The following is a 13,447-nucleotide window of genomic DNA, read 5'->3' on the forward strand; positions in this document are numbered from 1 at the left end:
TATAACACCAGTCCCAGTGATCTGACACCCTCTTCTAACTTCACAGATGTCACCGATGTCACCCCCACAGAGACATACATACAGGCAAAATAGTCAGACACATAAAATAAATTAAAAAAAAAATGCAAGAGTGGAAGTGGTGGCACAGGCCTTTAATCCCAGCACTTGGGAAGTTAAAGCAGGTAGATCTTTATGAGTTCAAGGCCAGCCTGGTCCTACTTGGGAATCTCCAGGCCAGCCAGTGCTACACAGTGAGACCTCCATCTCATAAAACAAACAAAAAATGCACAATGGACATATATATCTCTTGGTTAATAGTTTCATGCATTCATCTTTATAACTGTGGTTGGTGAGCGATTTGCATGTTTTGTAAGATAAATAAAACTCACTGGGGAGCATGGATATCGCTCAGTATTGGGTAGAGCACATGCCTAACACATGGCAGTGTTCAGTTCAATCCCAGCACTACAAGAAAGCACGCACGCGCACACACACACACACACACACACACACACACACACACACACAATGGGTCGTATCAGGAACACATTGTTTATGCAGTTACTCAAAGAGCCAAGATCTTAAGAAACGTTATCTTTCCCAAATGGAGATATACAAAAGACAATCTCTTTGTCTCAAAGAAAATTTGACATTTGATTGTTTGTTTGTTTGTTTGTTTGTTTTATTTTTGAGGCACAGTTTCTCTGTTAGCTCTACCTGTCCTGAAACTTGCCCTGAAGAGCAGGCTGGCCTGGAACTCAGAGATCCGTCAGCCTCTACCTCTGGAGTGTTGGGGACTAAAGTCATGAGCCACCATGTCCCTACTGAGATTTTAAGATCTTTATCACATCAAATCAACTATAACAATGTTTCTTCACAGAACTGGTTTTGCCAAAAATGCATCTAGAGGATAGACATGCTGATGAGTATCTTTAATCCCAGCAGAGGCAAGTACATCTCTGTGGGCTTAAGGCCAGCCTGGTTTACACAGTGAATTCCAGGACAGCCAAGATGACATAGAAAGACCATGTCTAATTCACCCCGGAATCCCATTCCCCCCACCACCAAAAAAAAGTAAACAACAGGAAAAAAAAAAAAAAAAAAGCATCGAACTAGAGAGATGACTCAGCAGTTAAGCGCACTGACTGCTCCTTCAGAGGTCCTGAGTTCAATTCCCAGCAACCACATGGTGGCTCACAAGCATCTGTAATGGGATCTGATGCCCTCTTCTGGTGTGTCTGAAGACAGCGACAGAGTACTCACATAAAACAAATAAAATCTTTTTTTTAATAAAAGCATCTAATATCTGAGAAGACCTGGGGAGGAAATATATAACATGGTGAGGTGTAGAAAGTAAAGTTGAAGGTTTAACACTGTGTGGGAAGAGAGTAAAACAAGAAGTAAAGCTTACGCATATTAACATATTAAAAGTGTATGGGCTGGAGAGCTGGCTCAGCCATTAAAGGTCAGGCTCACAACCAAAAATAAAGTGTGTTTTGCGGGTGGGTTGTAGGCAATCGCCTACAAGTAAGTCCATAGCAGTGGGCAACTATCATTAAATTTTATATAAGTCTTGAATCAGCGAATATCTGCTTTTTTGCTTTTTTACTTTCTTTTTTTTGGGGGGGGGGGTTCTCAGGAGGAAAAAAATCTTCAGTCACCTTTTAGATAGTACTCATTGGTTTTCCCCCCACACTTACTTATTTTTGTGTGTGTGTACACGCACCAATGTGTCTCCGAGGCCGAAAGCAGTCATCGTATTCCCCTGGGACTGGAGAACAGATGACTGCGACCCACCACAAGGGCGCTGGGAACCAAATATCCAGTCCTCTGCAAGAGCGGCCAGGGCTCTACCGCTGAGCCACGCCTCCAGCCCCAGCCCGCTAGCTTTACTTTTTATCCGTGATTTGATGTTCGCTGACGTAGAATTCCCTCCCACTTTCTCCGTCTCCCACGTCGCAGCGCGCATTATTTTGAATATACAAAAGTCCGTTCTGCGGGTATTCACGTACTGGCCACGCGTTTGACAGAAAATGGCTGCGGACTAAACGGCAGCAGGTGAACATCCTGTCGCTCCTCACCTCCGTAATTGTGGGACCAGTTAACTTTTCTGGCTTCTTCACACAAGTGCAGTGTAAGTGCATCAAGAACTTGAAGGGGTGTCAATGCAGATAATAAACACACTGAAGTTTCACCCCTGCGGTACCATGCAGCTAATCCCTCCCCACCCCCTCCCCAACTGCCCTGCCCCCTTCCGGAGGCTGGACTTACCGCCCTTTTTTATGTAGCAGTTTCCCAGCAATGTGGGAATTCCGGGTTGGGGGTCTTGATTGAGGTTTTAGGATTTCAGCACTCAGGATTTGAATCTCTGGGGACGATGATCCTGGAGTTCAGGCTTCAAGGATGATCAGCGAGGATTTCAATATTCAGGATTGTATCTTTGGGGGCTTCCCATCATCACTTGGTAATAATCCTTTATTCCAATCACCCATTGAAGTAAAGCATTCTTTAGGCTTTTTTTTTTTCCCTGAAAAAATGATCCCATAATTATTTTTGTCCCACTGGAAGTAAGAGCAGGCTACGACTGGAATGTCTGAGTTTGGATCTGTCTGAATCGAAAGCTCCCTCTAGCCAGAGCTGGAGCTTCCGGTTTCCGGTCTATGATATCTCGGCACTGGGGAGACTGAGGCAGGAGAATCAAGAGTCTGAATTTACATAACAAGGGCCTATCTCAAGGTTTTTGTTGAACATTTTTTTTTTTTTTTGGTTCTTTTTTTTCGGAGCTGGGGACCGAACCCAGGGCCTTGCGCTTCCTAGGTAAGCGCTCTACCACTGAGCTAAATCCCCAGCCCCTTGTTGAACATTTTTTAACTTGATTTATTTATCTGGGTGTGTGTGTTGACTTGTGGAAGACAGAGGAAAACTTTCAGGATGATTTTTCTTCTACCTTTGGGATCGAGGGATGTCAGGTACCTTTCCCTACAGAGCCATCTCAGCCAATCTCAGAAGCTTTAAACTATCTCTCTCAGGGGGTACCGCGATTACATAGACCCTTTCCTTTTCTCTGGCAAATCGAAGACTGACACTCATACAAGCTACAAAAGAGGAACAACCAAGGGAACAAAAAAATCCTTACCAAATGCCCAGTCAGGAGGCAAAATGAAACCGTACAGACTCATCACAGCAAAGGGTTAAACCTTACAGCCAACTCAAATTATTTGACTTCAATCTCACATGTCCGGCAACAGGTCGGGGCCAAAAGAACAAAAGTTACAGGGAGACCAAATCTTAGTTCATTGTGGCAGCATGAAGAACTATGCAGGAACTCAGTATTCAAAATGGAATCAAACTAGGAGCGATGGCCCATGCCTTTCATCTCCATACTTGAGTTCTAGACCAGTCAGAGCTATATATTGAGTGCCTGTCTCCAAAAGAAGAAAGTGGATTTAACTGCCTTGTTCAGTTGTGAGTGCCTTGTTGTAGAGATGTTGGGAACAAGGAGCGACAGTTACTGCCCAGATTACTATGGAAGAGATTATCGTGTTACTGCGCTGGGTACTGTATCGTGTTACTGAGCTGCAACTGAATGAGCCCATGAAGTCCCTCCAAAATCTAAGATTCTACTAAGCCCCAGCTAAAGGAAAGACAGGGGCAATGCTGTGCATTGTGTCATCAGGACCTCTGGGTACTGCCAGATGTCATCGGATGCAAAGAACAGACACCAAGTCACCAGATAGTGACATTTAAATACAGACTTCTTGCCCCGTCGAGAACACAATGTATCGTGTGGAATGCAGCAAAGCAATCACTGTAAACAAAATTATCCCGAAAAGAAACATAGTAGACACTTGGCTTTCATTCGGCTGAAGCATGTTTACCTGACTCAGAATTGCATTGTTTCAACGAGTCAGCAAATGAAAAGTGCCCTGAGACTAGGCTTTACCTAAAGGTTGGAGCGAGACGCTGGGAGAGAGGCAGCCAACCCTGATTCTGGATTCTAATCCTGTTTTTCTAGTAACCTTGAGTCGGGCAAGGAGGGTGGGGGGCGGGGGAAGAAAGCAAACGAACTTGATTTTGCTGAACCCTGGTTTGTCCAGCTACAGGAATAAAGAAAGCCACCGTCACACCCCCTTGTACAGTGTGTGAAAATCCAGCAGGAAATGCCCAGGGAAACAGGAAACGATGCACTTGTTGGTGAAGATACTCCAGGTCAGAGCTTTGTGTGGAGAAGTTCCTGCGAATAGCTTACGCTGCCGAGAACTGGATCATCCAGCCAACGTTTTCCAACACCCTCTGAGTTAGTTTCCTTTCTAAAGATGTCCGATTCCCATCTACTTGGCTCTAGTTCTTGTATAAATGTAAAGCGGTGGGTCTGATGGCCTGGAATCCATGTAGTCAGAAGCCATGTAAAGTGGAAAACCTCTAGACCGAACAGTTTATCAGCTGTGATCACCCACCATCATCACCAAAAACGATCTAGTTGCAAAGGCAAGGCGGACGTCTGTGCTGTACAGCCCTTTCCAGGTTAATCACTTGCTTCCATGTTCTGTTTGCTATTGTCCTATTTCCTTTCTGCATGCAGACCACATCCTGAGGAGGAAATCTATTTAAAACCTGACCCGCACAGGTATCTCCGTCTCGGGGCCATTTACTGATGGCCCATTTATTCCTCGGAGGGCGAGTGGACCAAGACAGGTTACTTGACAGGGGTGGGGCTTGGGGGAGAGGTGGTGAGGGATGGGCCTTCAGAGTTTACCTCCCTTCATCAGTTTACCTCAGTTCTTAACTTCCAGCTCAGACAGACTTAGCCATGTCTCACCCAAAACCTTATGCTTGAAAACAGGATAATTAAAAAAAAAAAAAAAAAAAAAAGAAAACAGGATAATTGTCTGCATCCCATAGCCAGGCAAAAGAACCTAAGACTTGTTTGCAGATGTTCTGTGAGACCCGGCGGCAATGGAAAGGTCACCAGAGACCTCATTTAAAGGTTGTCTCTCCTAACAACAGAGGATTAATGCGCAGTTACAAATGTCCTACAATTGGAAACACTTCAGAGATGAGAGAGTGGAGGGGTGTAGTCAGTCAGAGGGACACCTGAAGGCACAGACTCTGTGTGTATGTGAAGAGATGGGAGGAGAGAACTTTCGAGGTACAGGTCTCCAGACTGCAAGGAGTGTGTGTGTGTGTGTGTGTGTGTGTCTGTCTGTCTGTCTGTCTGTATATATCTGTTTCTGTCTGTGTGTGTGTATCTGTCTGTCTGTATGTATGTGTCGGTGTGTGTCTGTATGTGTGTGTGTCTGTGTATATCTCTGTGTGTGTCTGTGTATATCTGTGTGTGTCTGTCTACCTGTGTGTCCATATGCTTGTCTGTGTGTATGTGTTGTGTGTGTCTGTATATATCTGTGTCTGTCTATCTGTGTGTGTGTCTATGTGTCTGTCTGTATGTGTGTGTCTGTCTGTATGTGTGTCTGTGTGTCTGTCTGTCTGTGTGTATGTCTGTGTATGTCTGTGTGTGTTTGTGTATATCTGTGTGTGTCCGTATGCTTGTCTGTGTGTGTGTTTGTCTGTCTGTATATATCTGTGTCTGTCTATCTGTGTGTGTCTGCGTGTGTGTGTGTCTGTCTGTATGTGTCTGTATGTGTCTGTGTGTGTCTGTGTGTGTTAGTGTGTGTGTGAGTGTGTGTCTGTGTATGAGTGTGTGTGAGTGTGTGTGTATGTGTGTGTGAGTGTGTGTCTGTGTGTGTGAGTGTGTGTGTATGTGTGTGTATCTGTGTGTGTGTGTGTGTGTGTGTGTGTGTGTGTGTGTGTGTGTGTGTGTGTTGGGGTTCAGAGCAGAGGTTATATCAAGTGCTCTACCGTTGGTCCCTTACATGAACTATCAGCAGTCTGAGCCAGACAGGACAAACATTGTAGAGTTCAGCACAGATGACAGTGACCATTTCTGTCAGCCATTGAAAAGCCCAGGGGAACTAATGGTCACTGATGATGGCCTAGAATATAACCCAGCAGAAAATAGATCAGACCTGGTCTTGCCATTAGTTCAGGCTGACCTAGAACTTGCTGTGGTGCAGACTGGCTTCCAGCCCTTGGTTCTCTCTGCCTCTGCCTCCAGAGGGCTGGGCTTTCAGGAAGGCGTCTTGGAAGTTATGTTATTTATAATGACTCAAGTTCTAGTCTTGTAAAATGAAAAGCATTCAGGTCATAGTGCCTGCACTATGTGAATGTCGGTATTGTTCCTCTCCATACACCTAAAGTGGTTAACGAGACTCATTTTCAGTTGCAAATACTTAATCATAAGTATCAGAAATTATACATTCAACTTAAAAACATTTGAAAAACATATACGGCAAAATGCCAAGAATTGCCATTTCAGGATAGTGGAAATACAGTTAATTTTCTTTGTGCATTTCCTCCCCCTCCTAAGTTTTCTAAGTAGAATGTTTGTTTATTTATTTATTTATTTATTTATTTATTTATTTATTTATTATGTGGGCAGGGGTTTATTGTGTAGCCCACACTAGCCCCGAACTCCAGGCAATCCCTATTGCTCAGCACTTCAAGTACTGGGTTCCAGGCATGTGTCACCATGTTTCTTTGGTTTAACAATAGACAGCTTTTAATTAAAATTTAACTTTAAACATGTCCCTTCAAATTCCTTAGATTTCTCTCGTCACGTGCCCACTCTGTACTTCCTCTGGGTTTCCCAGACATAGCTAATCTCTAAGGAATTCTTTGTCATGGGACAACATATCTGTCTCATTTCCCAGGAAAATTCCAGAGTCAGGAAACCACACGAATGCCAAGGACTCCAACGGTCTCAGGATCTCCTTCTGCCCGTGCGCTACTGCTCACCCCGCTTCTCCACACTCCCTCTCATGGCACTCTTGATAGTGTGAGACATAGTGGCGAGAGAGTGGATGTGGTTTAATTTTTTAATTAATTGTAATAATTGCCATAGCTCAGTGACCATTGCTCTCCAGATCTTTTCCCTAATTATGAACGATCCGCGTGAGCGGTAGGCATCAAAGTTTTCTAAAATTTATGTTAAGAAACGGTAGAAGAGGTGGTAATGTATGCCTGCAATCCCAGCACATGGGAGGTTGCCGCAGGAGGATGAAGGGTACAGGCTGCCCTCAGACCCACCATGTAGCCTGGGCTACCTCAGACGCTGTGTCAAAAGAGAAAAGGAGGAGGAAGGAAGGAAAAAGAAGAGAAAGCGGGAGCAGAAGGGAGGGGGAAAGGAAGCAAGCAAGGAAAATTAAATTTAGGAGTGAGGTAAGAAAGATTCTAGAAATGAATATCACTCCAGACAGAGAGTGGGTCTCACCTTGCAGCTGCTCGCAGACAAGTTAGCGGTAGGACAGACTGCACTTCCTCTCACCTTTTCTATGTTGCCTAGCAACTCCAGACAACTGGACTAGACCCAATCACAATCTCCCTCCAGGGCTGCACAGCCCCGTCCTCAAATCCAACACTTGGCTTCAGAAAACAAAGCAGGCCTTAGTCCTGGGAAGAGGCCATGAGTTTGCAAGCCAGAGACTGCTGGGTCAGCGCTAGGAGCTGCTGGTAAGGCACTTTCCAGTTGGCAAATCCTAGGCTCTCCGAGGCTTTTGCAAGTCAGAATTTAGATGTTAGACGTTAGACTTGTTGGGAACACATCAGCTTCTAACTGAATAACATAAGAAGATGGGTTCACAGCATAAGCTGACTGCATGCTCTCTGTTTAACATTTAGGTTATTTCCAACATTCTGTTTTTACCAGCAAGAAACGTGCTTTTTCCAGCGTGGGTGTTGTAATATTTTGTTACTTGTTCCTTGTTTTGCTTTGTTTCTAGACAGCGATTATGGCCTATACACGTTTCCATTTGTTTTTATTTCTGAGACAGGTCCTCGGGTAGCCTAGGCTGGTCTCAAACTCTACAGCCAAGGACCACCTTAAACTTCTGATCTACCTGTAGATCACAGGCTGGGTGGGTCCCAGAAAACAACTCAAACACTATTCAAGGAATTTATGTCCAAGTATGTTTGGGCCCTAACTGATTTCACTGTTATTTTGCTTGGGGTTTTTGTTTGTTACTGTTTTTGTTTGTTACTGTTTTGGTTTTTTTTAAAGATTTATTTATTATATAAGTACACTGTAGCTGTCTTCAGACACACCAGAACAAGGTATTGGATCCCATTACAGATGGTTGTGAGCCACCATGTGGTTGCTGGGATTTGAACTCAGGACCTCTGGAAGAGCAGTCAGTGCTCTTAACCACTGAGCCATCTCTCCAGCCCTTTTGTTTTGTTTTATTTTGTTTTTGAGACAGGTGGAGGTAAGAGAATTAGGAGTTCAAGGTTGACCTCAGCCATGTATAGAATTTGAAGCCAGTCTGGGCTATATAAGACTCATCTAAGAATGAAAACTAATTGAGTAATTGATCAATCAAGTAATTAAAATCTCTTAATTACACCTCATCTGTTTGCCAGCTTTTTCGCAGGTTAAATTTCTGTGAAAGTCTGGCTACAAAAACTACCTTCTATGCTCTGCAGATTAATTAGTCTCATTTTTTGTTATCGTAATAAAATACTCAAGACGAGAATGTTGTTTCTGTCGTTCGTTCAGCTCACTTTAGGAGACTGAAAATCCAAGGAGTACGATGCTGCCTTTGAGGGCTTCATAGCAGAGACCACCAAGGAGCAAGGGGCATGTGTAAAAGGAAGGGGTCACATGGTCATACCGGAAGTCAACAGTGATTTAGGGTTTGCGGTCACTCATAACTTAGCTCAGGAGTTCCTCGAGAACAGCCTTATCCTCTCAGCAGCAGCCCCCAGTAACCCCCAGACTTCTGACTAGTCCCTACTCCTTTTCTGTTCCCAGTCTATCATTCAGGCTGGTCTTGAAACTGGTGATCCTCCTGCCTCAGCTTCCTGAATACATGAGCCTGTTCCAGATCCTACACCTTTTAAGATTCCACACCACCACCCAAAACTACATCCCTGGGGCCAGGTTCTAATACGTGAAGATTCAGGGGGACAAATTACATCCCACCCATAGGAGTAGCAAGCATTGTTTTGTGTAGACAGAAACCTGCATGTCCAAGTATGACACAAGATGGCTTTCAAATGTCCAGTGACTCTACCTGCTGTGGTGTCATAGTTTGCTGTCCTTTGGAGGAGTCTGAGTCCAGTTGGCTAGGAAGCAGAACCGGCACCAAGCCAGGAGATTGGTACCAGAGGAAGCTGAATGGTACCTGATACAAAGAGGCTCCATATCTTTAGTTATATCACAGGCTAATTAGATTAGGTATCAGATTCAAACTGAAGAGAGAGGAAAGACTGTTAAGGTAATGCACAGACATTTTAATTAGTTATAAGAAACTTTATTAGTTATGAGCAAGTTATGTAAACACAGAATAAAGACTTGCTAATATTAAGAGAGTTTCTTTTCCGCTCATTTTTCTTTCTTATGTTTCCTCAGTGTGAAGTGTGTCATCCTCGCAGAGAGGAGCCAGAGGACAGCTTTCAGGAGTTGGCTCTTCCTTCTTGGTTCTTGTACTGGGAAGAACTGAGCTTCAGATCAGGCAGCCCGGTTGAAACTGGGAGCTCTTTGTCCTCAGAACAAAGGATGAACCAGAGGGATCCTCCTCTTGAGATAATGACAAGTGACAATTCACACTCCTCACTGAATTAACAGCGCTGCCTGCCAGCCGATGGGCAGCTGCCGGCTCACTGGCAGACTTCCTCATTGTCCCAACTGCTGTGTTCCTGCGTGGACCGAATTCCACTCCACTTCCTCTGCTGTAGCTGCCCTGCAGGCTGCTGTAGCCTTCTCTTTGCCTCCCCTCCCCAAGCTAAACCAATGGTTCTTCCTGATTCTCATCATTTTGGGGTTCTCTGCAGGATGTCCTAGCACAGTCACCTGCACTCAAAAACGCCACTCTGTTCTCGACTTTTCGAACACCGCACTTTCTTATTTAGTTTTCTGTCTTCTTGTGAGAGCAGAACATTCGTGATCCTGTGTTTCCCCATGGTCTCCTTTGTCTTACTGTCATCTTATCCAAATGCTCAGCCTACACAAGAACGTACCGATCATTCACTGTCCACTTCCTGACCTGGCCCTGCTTTGTCACAGTGAACAGATAACCCAGGCGGCTAGTGTCATGGGGCTAATATTATTCCCTATTAGATATGCAGACTAAATAGCAACCAAATAAATGAGTCATGAGACACGTGATATTTAAACAAAATAAAATGGGTAAAATTTTATATGTATATAATCTCAGCTGTCTGTTCTGTTGTTGAGACCATGGTTGAGACTTCCCTGAGACAGCACGCTGAAGGCCATGGCTACCACTCCATATGTATTTGTGATGACTTATCCAGAGCTGGGCGTTCATACATCTGGGGGTAGAAAAATTATGTTTGAAGTAAACCTCGAAATATTCCCAGACTTTAACTTGCAAATACATGTAAAACGGTTTTTAAATTTTTAATCGTGTGTGTGTGCGGTGCATGTGCATGTGTGTTAGCCAGTTGTGGGCTACCGGACATGTGTGCTGGGAACCAAACTCGGGTCCTTCATGAGAACACAGTCGTGCTGTCTCTCAAGCCCCTTCCAGGCAGTTTTAAGTGTTAGTGATGTTTCGTGATTGACTTAAAACCTGTCTCACCTCAATTCTGAGGCATAGTCTAGAGCCTTTTTCTAGCCACCTTCCCGGTCTTAGAACATCCTTAACCCATGAGCTGTATCCAAGGAAGGTGAGGCAGATGCGTTGACTGGTTGCGTGTCTCGAGGAGGCCTCCTCTTATTTCAGAGGTGTATTGCATGGGCCCAGATGTGACTCTGGACAGCATGACATAGATTCATATACTGGATACTCCACGTTGAAATTATACTATCATCACAACATTTCTCCCCTCCTTTTTCTCCCTCCAAACCCTCCTGTACACCCCTCCTTGCTCTTTCAAATTCAGGTCCTTTTTTTCTTTCATCAGTTGTTGTTACATGCATATATGTTTTGGTGGTTTGTATATGCTTGGCCCCAGGTGTGCCACTGTGGGCCTGGGCTTTAGGACCCTCATCCCATGCCTGGAAGTGAGTCTTCTAGCTGCCTTTGGAACAAGAAGTGGAACTGTCAGCTCCTACAACTGCACATCTGCCTGGACGCTGCCATGTTCCCACCTGGATGATAATAGACTGAACCTCTGAACCTGTAAGCCAGCCCCAATTCAATGTTGTCCTCCTAAGAGTTGCCTTGGTCATGGTGTCTGTTCACAGCAGTGAAACCCTAAGACATATGTTTATGCATATACTTTCAGATTCCTAAATATAACCTGTTCAGTCTCCATAACGTATTCGTATATGTTTTCAAGGCTGAGCTTGGCGTTGGACAGCCGATTGGTGTGCTCTTCCCTAGGGAAGACTGTTTCTCTTGGCATGACTATTGGTGTCATACAGTTTTCACCTCATGTTTGGGCAATCCTGTTAGTGAAACTTTATGGGTGTAGCTTCTGATACTAGTAGGAGAGACAATCACACAGCAAACCGATCCTCCAGCTCTTAGAATCTTTCCGCTCCCTCTTCCGCAATGTTCCCTGGGCTTTATACGTAGATGTGTTTTGTAGATGTTATCTAGTGAGACTGGGCTTCACTAGAGGCAGAAGGCCTTGTTGACGATACCGTACATTTCAGAAACAGGGCCCAGGGATCCCTGAGCTGAAACTGACCTGAATGCCTCTTCCCTGAGAACAGCATTCATGGTACCAAGCAAGCTCCCAAAGGAGGCAAACAACAGGCATACCCAGCTATGATGACTATGAACCACATCAGTGACAGGCATGGCACAATAGCCCTACAGCTGCAGCAGTGGCATGCAGGCCTTAGTGGGAACCAAGAGCCCACTCCTTAGACATAAGATCTACTCAGCAAGAGGGAAGCCATACCCGGCACTGGTGAACAGTCCGAAAACCTTGGGAATAAACGTTTCCAACTCTCCGAGAAGCAAACCAGCCTCTCAGAGGAAGCCATTGACAATGGGCCGTTTCTCAATGGTGGCCATAACTTAGGGAGAATAAATCTGATGCTGAGTCTGCTCCTGGGATGCCTGACCAGAGGAGATAACAAGGCTAAAACTGAGTTGGTTTCTCAAACTCTTTACGGTCTCGCCAAATACAATGAAACCAACACGGCAGCTAATCAAAATTGTAGCAATGTCACTGCTTTGCCCACAACCAATCATATTAGAGGTTATCTAACCCTTCTGGAAAATTCCCCCAGCCCTGCACAAAAGGGGGCCATTTTGATGAATTGACCCCTGCATGCTGGCGATTTCTGTAGAATGAATGCTCTTTTTTTTTTTTAAAGATTTATTTATTTATTATATATGAGTACACTGTAGCTGTCTGCAGACACACCAGAGGAGGGCATCAGATCTCATTACAGATGGTTGTGAGCCACCATGTGGTTGCTGGGAATTGAACTCAGGACCTCTGGAAGAGCAGTCAGTGCTCTTAACCACTGAGCCGTCTCTCCAGCCCAGAATGAATGCTCTTAACCTCTGTGTCTGGGGTCTTCCTTCAGCAATTCTTGGACCCTCATACTAGAAACCCAGGTAACTACTCATTGTTAGTGACATCACGTTTACTGGAGGAGACTGTACAACCACTACTTTACTAAATACTCATAATCTCTAACCGCAATCTAAATGTTTGTCCTTTACCCATAGATCAGTGTGGTCTCCGCCCCAGTCAAGGATCCTGCAGTTCTTTTGTTTTGTTTTTTGCATTTCTGATAAAATTTTATTAGCCTTTTGTATAAAAATCTACTTTCCAGGAAGGATGATCCCATCACACTTCTGCCGGAACCAGTGCATGGCCTGCTCTTTGCTGATTCTGTATTTGGCCCCAGTGCAGCCCATTCTGCACTCCTTGTCTGCAATGTTGAAACCTGGTCCACCCAGCACCACACAGAAGTCCAGGCCTTAGATGCCGATGCTTGGGTCATATGTGATGCCCAGGTCAATGGGTTCCTGAATCCCAAAGCCAAAGTTGACAGTATCTGAGAAGTTACTCTTCCCTAATGTGTACTCTCCCACCTTCAGGCCTTTCCTCAGTCTCCTCTGCCTTGGCTCCACGGACTGCGCAGTGAACAGCAGTCTTCTCATTTCTCCAGATGCCGAAGGACCTGATGGTGTATCTAGCTTTGGAAACCACAGGGGTCTGGCCTGTGAGGGGCCCCAACACCTTGGCTGCCCGGTCAGTCTGTCTCCACTCTCCCACACACAGATACCGAGGCAGGGCTTTCGGATGTGAGGTTCTCGCATGGTGTTCTCCTTTTCACCCCGATCTTGCGCCGTGGTGGAGAACAGGAAGAGAGGGCCTCCAGTTCTCAATGACTGACTGCTCGAAAGTTACTTAGCATAGTTGTGCCTCGATTTTCTCATCCGTATGATGGGATAATGGT

The 13,447-nt window shown here is 44.9% G+C and overlaps 1 long non-coding RNA gene and 1 pseudogene across 1 annotated transcript; one reads left to right on the forward strand and one right to left on the reverse strand.

Moving 5' to 3' along the window:
* Positions 1 to 1,955: 1,955 nt before the first annotated feature.
* Positions 1,956 to 10,257, forward strand: LOC108350932 (uncharacterized). The gene is made up of 2 exons (XR_015620704.1): positions 1,956 to 2,134; positions 9,464 to 10,257. It is a non-coding gene; the product is annotated as an uncharacterized LOC108350932 (long non-coding RNA).
* Positions 10,258 to 12,806: 2,549 nt separating this feature from the next.
* On the reverse strand, positions 12,807 to 13,343 carry Rpl11-ps4 (ribosomal protein L11, pseudogene 4; annotated as a pseudogene).
* Positions 13,344 to 13,447: the final 104 nt, after the last annotated feature.

The sequence above is a fragment of the Rattus norvegicus genome, chromosome 5 (genome assembly GCF_021556685.1).
Source record: "Rattus norvegicus strain SHRSP/BbbUtx chromosome 5, alternate assembly SHRSP_T2T, whole genome shotgun sequence".
NCBI classification, from domain to species: Eukaryota; Metazoa; Chordata; class Mammalia; order Rodentia; family Muridae; genus Rattus; species Rattus norvegicus.